At 40.2% G+C, this 7007-nt stretch overlaps 1 non-coding gene across 1 annotated transcript; it reads right to left on the bottom strand.

Annotated features, from left to right (window-relative positions):
• Positions 1-6558: 6558 nt before the first annotated feature.
• Positions 6559-6677, bottom strand: LOC145408114 (5S ribosomal RNA). The gene has a single exon (XR_013898859.1). It is a non-coding gene; the product is annotated as a 5S ribosomal RNA (ribosomal RNA).
• Between the last annotated feature and the right edge of the window lie 330 nt (positions 6678-7007).

The following is a 7007-nucleotide window of genomic DNA, read 5'->3' as shown; positions in this document are numbered from 1 at the left end:
CACATGTCACCACTTCGGCGCTAACACCCACCGTCCATATTGAATACATGCTAGGGCTGTCTCATACAGGACTGGTGTACTGGTATTAGCGGGGGTACTTTTACGACATGTTGGCGGGTCATCTGGTAGATCAGGAAAGTCTGCTTTTTACGATATTCAAATCATTAAACTGTTCCCTGCCCCAGCCAGGATTCGATCCTGGGTCCATTAGGACTGAAAGCCGCCTCTCTACCGATTCAGCCACTGAAATATGAGGAAGTCAGTGGAATAAAGGTTGATAAGCCGTAGCAAGGGAGCATAAATAGCAGGGAACGGTGCCACACTCTGCCAGAAGTGTGACATCGTTTATTTCAGGTTTGACCCCTTCAGTCCGAAAACGCTTTCTTACCTCAGTCAACAACGTTGGAGGGGGTTATGTATTCTCCTTTCTCTGTCAGTTTGTTTGCAAGATACCTAAAAAAAAAAAAATGTAAGAATTTTATTATGTTTTTGAAGTGGATCCTGATCAGGATCTACAAACATAAATCTTATTGGTGGTGGCAGATTCGCTCTCCGAAATTTTGTAGCGGAACAGTCTAAAACCGTTGAATTAACTGTGTATAAGTGACAGTAAAAATATTCACCTTGAAAGAAGGATGAATTACAGCAGTACCGGGTATATCAGAAATTTTGTTGTCGTTGGCGGAGGCCTGCGCGTTCTGTGTGCTTTGTGATATAGATTGTACTTACCGTCTTCTGTCGTTTTTTTTTTTTTTTTTTTTTTCATCATACTGAGATTTTTTTTTTCTACCATGATGGGTTAGACAAAGCCTTCAGTAACCACTTCACGCCGGGAATTCCCACCGAAAGTTGAGCAAAATCGATAAACATGAACGAGATGAGACACTTGAGAAAAAGAATTTATAAATGAGTCTGCATGAACAGGAAGTGGATACCAGAAATTTTTAAGTGCTCAGGCACAGGCATCCTAAAAAAAAATGCAAAACAATGCCCTAGAGTATGCAATTGGAAGGCATACAGTAGGTAACGTAAATTATGAACAGTTTTAAAATGAGTTTTCAGATTGAGATGTATAAATGTCAGAAAAAAAAAAAAAAATCAAGGAAACAATCTTGACTGTCCATTATGGAGAAAAAGCGAGATATTGTCTCCATTACTGACCTTCAAGATGTTAAACATTTTCTCTGTGTAAGAATTGTTTCTGAGTGCAAGAGTAGAAAATGTTGTCTTAAAAAACATATATTATTTACATACGAGAAAAAAATAATAATGGGCTTTTGGACCCGGAAATACGTGAATATATCAGTATAAAGGTAAATAATACATTAAAACCTGTAATCATGACGCCTATACAAAGAAATCCCAGCAGTGACAAAGACAAAGACTGATTTACTGTATCATTTTGATAAAATCGCTGGCCATAATATTGAACAAAGTTAAAATTCTATTATTTTATCTCAAAATCAGGTGGTTAGTAACAGAAGAGAGGTATTTATTGAAAAGACTAGAGGTAGTTCTTTGGTATAGCTTGTTAAAAATGTCACCATGTTTAATGATATGGATCAAGGACCAATGATGTGGTGTGGGGAAGTGGACCTACGATCGACGTGGCCTCGGCGAAGGGCACTCTCTATAGGACTGGAAAAAATATGCCTACAAAGTGTACAGGACCAGGCAGACCGGGGTTGGGGAACATCATTTTTTTTTTTTTTACAAGGAGCTCTTAACGACTACTTACAAGAAGCAGAAGTATGTGTAAAACCAATAGCATTAATAATCCCTTGGCAGCAGTTCAGTGCCGAGATATTCCGTGCCTCTGGGGTCAACAGGCGGCACCGATTCAGTGGTAGGCTGTTTGTTACACCTTGTCTCGCAGTGGTGACTTACTTGTGTGTGTGTGTGTGTGTGTGTGTGTGTGTGTGTGGTCGCTGATCATGATACCGCTATAGAAAATTTTTTTATGCACACTGTAGTGGCTAAAAATATCATGCTTTGTATACCAGATAATAGTCTGTAACATACTGTGCTTGTAAAAAATATTAACGGATAAGATAATGTTGCTTGATGAATTATAGTTTATTCACAGGACTTCAGATTGGTATATTGAGTCGTTTTGAGACCAGTAAGTCAAAGGTCGTTATATGGTATTGTGAACTTAAAGTGTCGACCCGATTTAAACCTAACTTGGTGGAAGGGTTGATGGTTTCACGCGGATGAAGCGATTTGATTTTGAGAACAATCAAATAAAGGTCAAGGTCACAGGGAATGGGCAAAGGGTCGACCTTATAACAAATAGTTTGCTTTGATTTAGAGCAAATTCAGTGGAATGGTTTAGAACCAGACAAGGATAAAGAGGTCTGACAAAACAATGGGTCTGTAAGCGAGCCGATGTTTGTTGTTTAGCTGTCATGTCTCGGACGCTGCCAGAATGTAACGAACTGGCAGTGACCCCTGTCTCTTGCCAAATGTGTTGAGGGGTCTGTTTTATGTGTACACAGCTGACAACTTCTTAGCTCAGCATAGTCATGGCGTTGGTTAACATAAAAAGGAAACTCTTACCTTTCCCTCAAATGATTTTAGGAAAGACAAAGATCTGCTATACTCCGGTAGTCTAACACAACCGCTTCTCAATAAAGCATCCAGTAGTAACAGAGTCTTTAATAATAATCTGAAATCCTGATGGTACATCTACTGGCCTACGTCTCACAGGCCAAGGCAAGGTGATCGCAAATTCTGTTGATGCAATAAGAACCAAATTTGGTAAAACGGTTGATGATCAGACAAGGATGTAATTATATAATTTTGAGAACAGTAAGTGGAATGTCAGGGTCACATGGCAAAGTCAAATGTTTGGCCCATAAATCAACTGTAGGGACGGGTGTGCACCCTATGAGCTTCTCGTTGGATGTTTCAAATGCACCTATGGCATAGTTTATCTGCAGACACACACAAAAAATAAGGCCACCTTTTGTCACGGGGTTATCCATTTTTACCTACTTCATTTGGAGGAGTAGCAACTATTTCAATGTGTAGTCAGCTCTTGTGCTTTAACTCGTACACATCGCTGTATCATACGCTCATAATCCCGCTGGGTTCTAGAAGAAAGAAAAACGTTGAGATCACTTTCGTTTGTGAATCGTTCAACAATCGCGAAATTACATGAAAAACTGCAAGAAGACAAACAGTCCTTGGATGAAATGATCACTGATGCATATTTTGAAAAAAAAAAAAAAAAAAAAAAAAAATCCGTCATCATGCCAAATCATACAACAATCTTACTGAAACCAGTGAATGCGGAGGCTTAGTACTAATGAACAAGTATAAGTCTCACTGCAGGATTTTGTTTTATTCTCATTATATAAATAATGAATAAATCGGTTGGTGCAGTGAACAGGATGAGAATGTTTCGTGTACTAACTGATTTTTTTTTTTTTTTTAATGTGTGTACCTGGTTTAATTTAGGATGTCTATAAGCTCCCCTGCAATAAGAGTAGATGCTGACGTGTTCAGAACAAGGACTACCTTCACCATTTACTGGAACCTACTGCGTAAAGAATTTCAGAACCTGAACAAAGTTGTTTGTACAAGACGTGATCAGAATGAAATGATTAATGGGGATTGCATCTAACCAGGCTGCACTTTTTCAATTTTAGTCATCAACGAAACTTAAGACGCGGCAAGGTTACCATCAAATGTTTGCAAAATTTTGAAGAAATAAAGTTAACCTGAAAAATATAAACTTAATGCTTTTTATCTGCAAGTCTTAGCCCCAAGTCTGCAGATATATCCTATTCAGGCAAATTAGAAAAAAATAGCAAAAACTTTACTGAGGCTAGAGTTACGTGCACGGTACTTAAGTTTATTTTTGTATCCACGTGCCTTAAAAACATGAGACTTACACACTACGACACGCATCTCCAAACCAACATAAATAAACTATAATTCATAAACTATAATTCATCAAATGAAATGAGGTACGTGACAGTCCTGCATAACGACACGCCTGGCAACCCTTGCTCTCTTATCGATACATTAATGATGAGTGAAAGTCGCTTACACTTGTAAAGAAATAATTTTCTTATGTAAAATAACAGCCTCGCAATTTTTCCAAAGACCTCCGAGAAACAAGCAAACAACTGGCTGCTCTACCAACCAATCTGGCTCAGGCTATTTTAGTGTTGTTTATGATAGAAAAACACGTACAACTATGTAGTTATGAATAATTATTTGACTACGTTGCTGATATTTCACGGTGACTGATCTCCAGCGCTCACGACAGGGCAGTGATCAAGAAAAACTGGGGTGGGTGAAAAAGAATCTCATCAACCACTGCAGATTATGGCTATCGATAAAGTCAATGGTACAGATACTGCTGTTATATATACATAATTTTAAAATCTCCCACGCTAATAATGTATACAAGTATTTGGATTCCCTAACCGTTTCAGAAGTAGGAACATACTAAGGGTGGGTCAAGGTAAACGGAATATGAGAGGTAGATTCACCGCCCCCGGTACGCTCAGAAGCTGTGACGTCAAGGATAATAAAGAGAGAGAGAGAGAGAGAGAGAGAGAGAGAGAGAGAGAGAGAGAGAGAATGGGATCGTGAAAGAAAATGAATGTAATGGTATACAAATGTAAACTAGCGATTTCCGGATCATTTGGTAGGTGTTTCGTGTTGCTGTGCTCTCAAACAGTGATCTGTGTCATTATTTTCAGTTGTTTTTCTCATAATCAGCTAGCTACAGGCACCGGTGACGTTGGATCTGTGTCTGTATGGCTCTGTATACGACATTCCTACATTCTCTGAAAACAGACAGTTCTTCTTGAAGACATATTTCATAATATGTCAGAAACATAGCATTAACCTTTTCATTGCTCTGCATGCAGTTCAGGATGCAAACAAAAGTATTCCATGTAGGAAATTATTACTTATTTAAAATCTCCCTCATGTTTTGAGTTGTTATCACCTTTCACATGCACCGATTTGCACCCAGGAACAATACAAACTGTCGGCATGTTCACAGAAGAAACCCATTTGCGGTCGTCACTGAACTCGCCTGGTAATAAAATAGAAAACGGAGACCAGGGAGCTCATATCAGAGGGCAGGCAGGTGAGTGACTGGCCCTGGGTCCAGGCTGCGACCCTCAGTCTAGATTATCTGTGACGTCATGTGCAGACTGAGACATGTTTTTGCTCCCTGTCCCCTCGGTGTGAAACTACCTTTCATTCTCTTTACCTTGGGGTGGGTATCCACTTGCTGCAGACATGCGTATCGTATCATCGTTGCGTATCAGTGTGGATGGGCAAACTTTGCACCGTTGCATGTCAAAATGTAATACAGAGATACGCAATGGGCTCGACTGGCCATCTGTTGTTTTTTCGCCGTCACATCAAAGGGATGATATGGCACTCGCTGGGTTAGTGTGGATGGGGACCGTGTCATGACTGACCTGTTGCAAGCCCATTCCTGCCATGGACGGCCAAGTGTACACAGCTAAATATGTGAGCATGTGTGATTGTGATTTTATTCGTTATCTTTCTTTTTGTTTACTGTTTTTGTACAATCCACTCACATGCTGGAAATGTAAGTTAGCCAACACACTTGATCCACTGTACACCTCCCTACTTGTATACAGTTCTGAATTCACCAACTCGGTGACTTTCTTTTCCTTTTACTGACCATACAGTAAATAGCCAGAAACCATTTCACGATGAGATCTCACCTCCTGGTAGCCGAAAAGTTTCCTCGACACATAATTTTGCACCTCCATTTCTGATTTGTCACAAATTCAGGATGTAAAACACACACAAAGCCAGCCAGCCAGCCTCACAAGTGAAAACATTACCACTCCGCATGCTTCGCAAAGCGGGTGGGAAAAATTTACAAGGCCGCTGCTAACTGTACAGAGGAAGTTATTGCTGCAGTCAGAAAAAAAAAAAAAAAAATTATGAGGTCCGATCGTAACCCCGTGTCCTCTGTTTTGATATGGATATGCAGCGATGATACGGGATGTGATTACCCGATTTAGGACACTGTTGCACCATATCGTATCACTGGGTGATACGCAAAGATGATACGATACGCAGATACGCAACAAGTGGATATCCCCACTTAGGTCACATCCACACAAGATGTTTGCCGGCGAGGCGGGAGTTTGCTTCACTGTAACCCATACAAGTGGCACCACTGGATGTGGACGGGTGCAGTGGAGAATTTTCGTGGGATACCATGGTGGAAAACTCCTACTTGCACCAGCAGGCATTTGGTGTGGACGCGACACAAGGAGATATGATGACCAATAAGTTAGTCACACACACACACTCACACAGTTTTACTGTAGTTATTGTACACATTTATCGATTCAGTCTGATTTCTAAGCTTTTTCTTCCATATTCCAGTTGATTTCATTCACGATCGAAAGTATCGCTTGTGATTCATTCATTCATCCATTGCCAGACGCCATGTATCCCAAACGGGGTGGCCAACGGCTTAGAGTTAATTGTTTTACAGGGAGGGGCACCAATCCTCCACTAACCCCACTTGACACGTAGGGATGCCAACAGCATCTGGTGTTCCCAGGCGGTCACCCATCCAAGTACTAACCAGACCCAACGTTGCTTAACTTCGCTGATCGGACGGGAAGCGGTGTACTCAACGTGGTATGGCCATTGGCAATGTATTATGTGTGTTATTCTATATATACTTACATCCGATATTATTATGTTTAAAACATATATACTCAACAGCACCTGTTAAAAGATATGATGTCTTTTCTCATGCATTCTTGCTCTCTAATCCACCATTCATCTCTCTGGGTTCCTGTCTCCACCATATGCCCTTTTTATCCTCTCGCTTGTGATGAAAGCGTTAATTAGGGCTGAATATAATCCCTACAGTTCGAAAATTCTCTTCTAAGCTCAAATATCATCGTCTGGAGATACCAAGAATGAAATTAATAACGTGTCATCTGAAAGTTTTTAAATCAAGCAAATTAATCTACTTT

The sequence above is a fragment of the Coenobita brevimanus genome, chromosome 75 (assembly GCF_032717465.1).
Source record: "Coenobita brevimanus isolate Jiangsu-jjx chromosome 75, ASM3271746v2, whole genome shotgun sequence".
In the NCBI taxonomy this organism is placed as follows: Eukaryota; Metazoa; Arthropoda; class Malacostraca; order Decapoda; family Coenobitidae; genus Coenobita; species Coenobita brevimanus.
The sequence above is the reverse complement of the archived record's forward strand: the minus strand, read 5'-3'. Positions and strand labels throughout refer to the sequence as shown.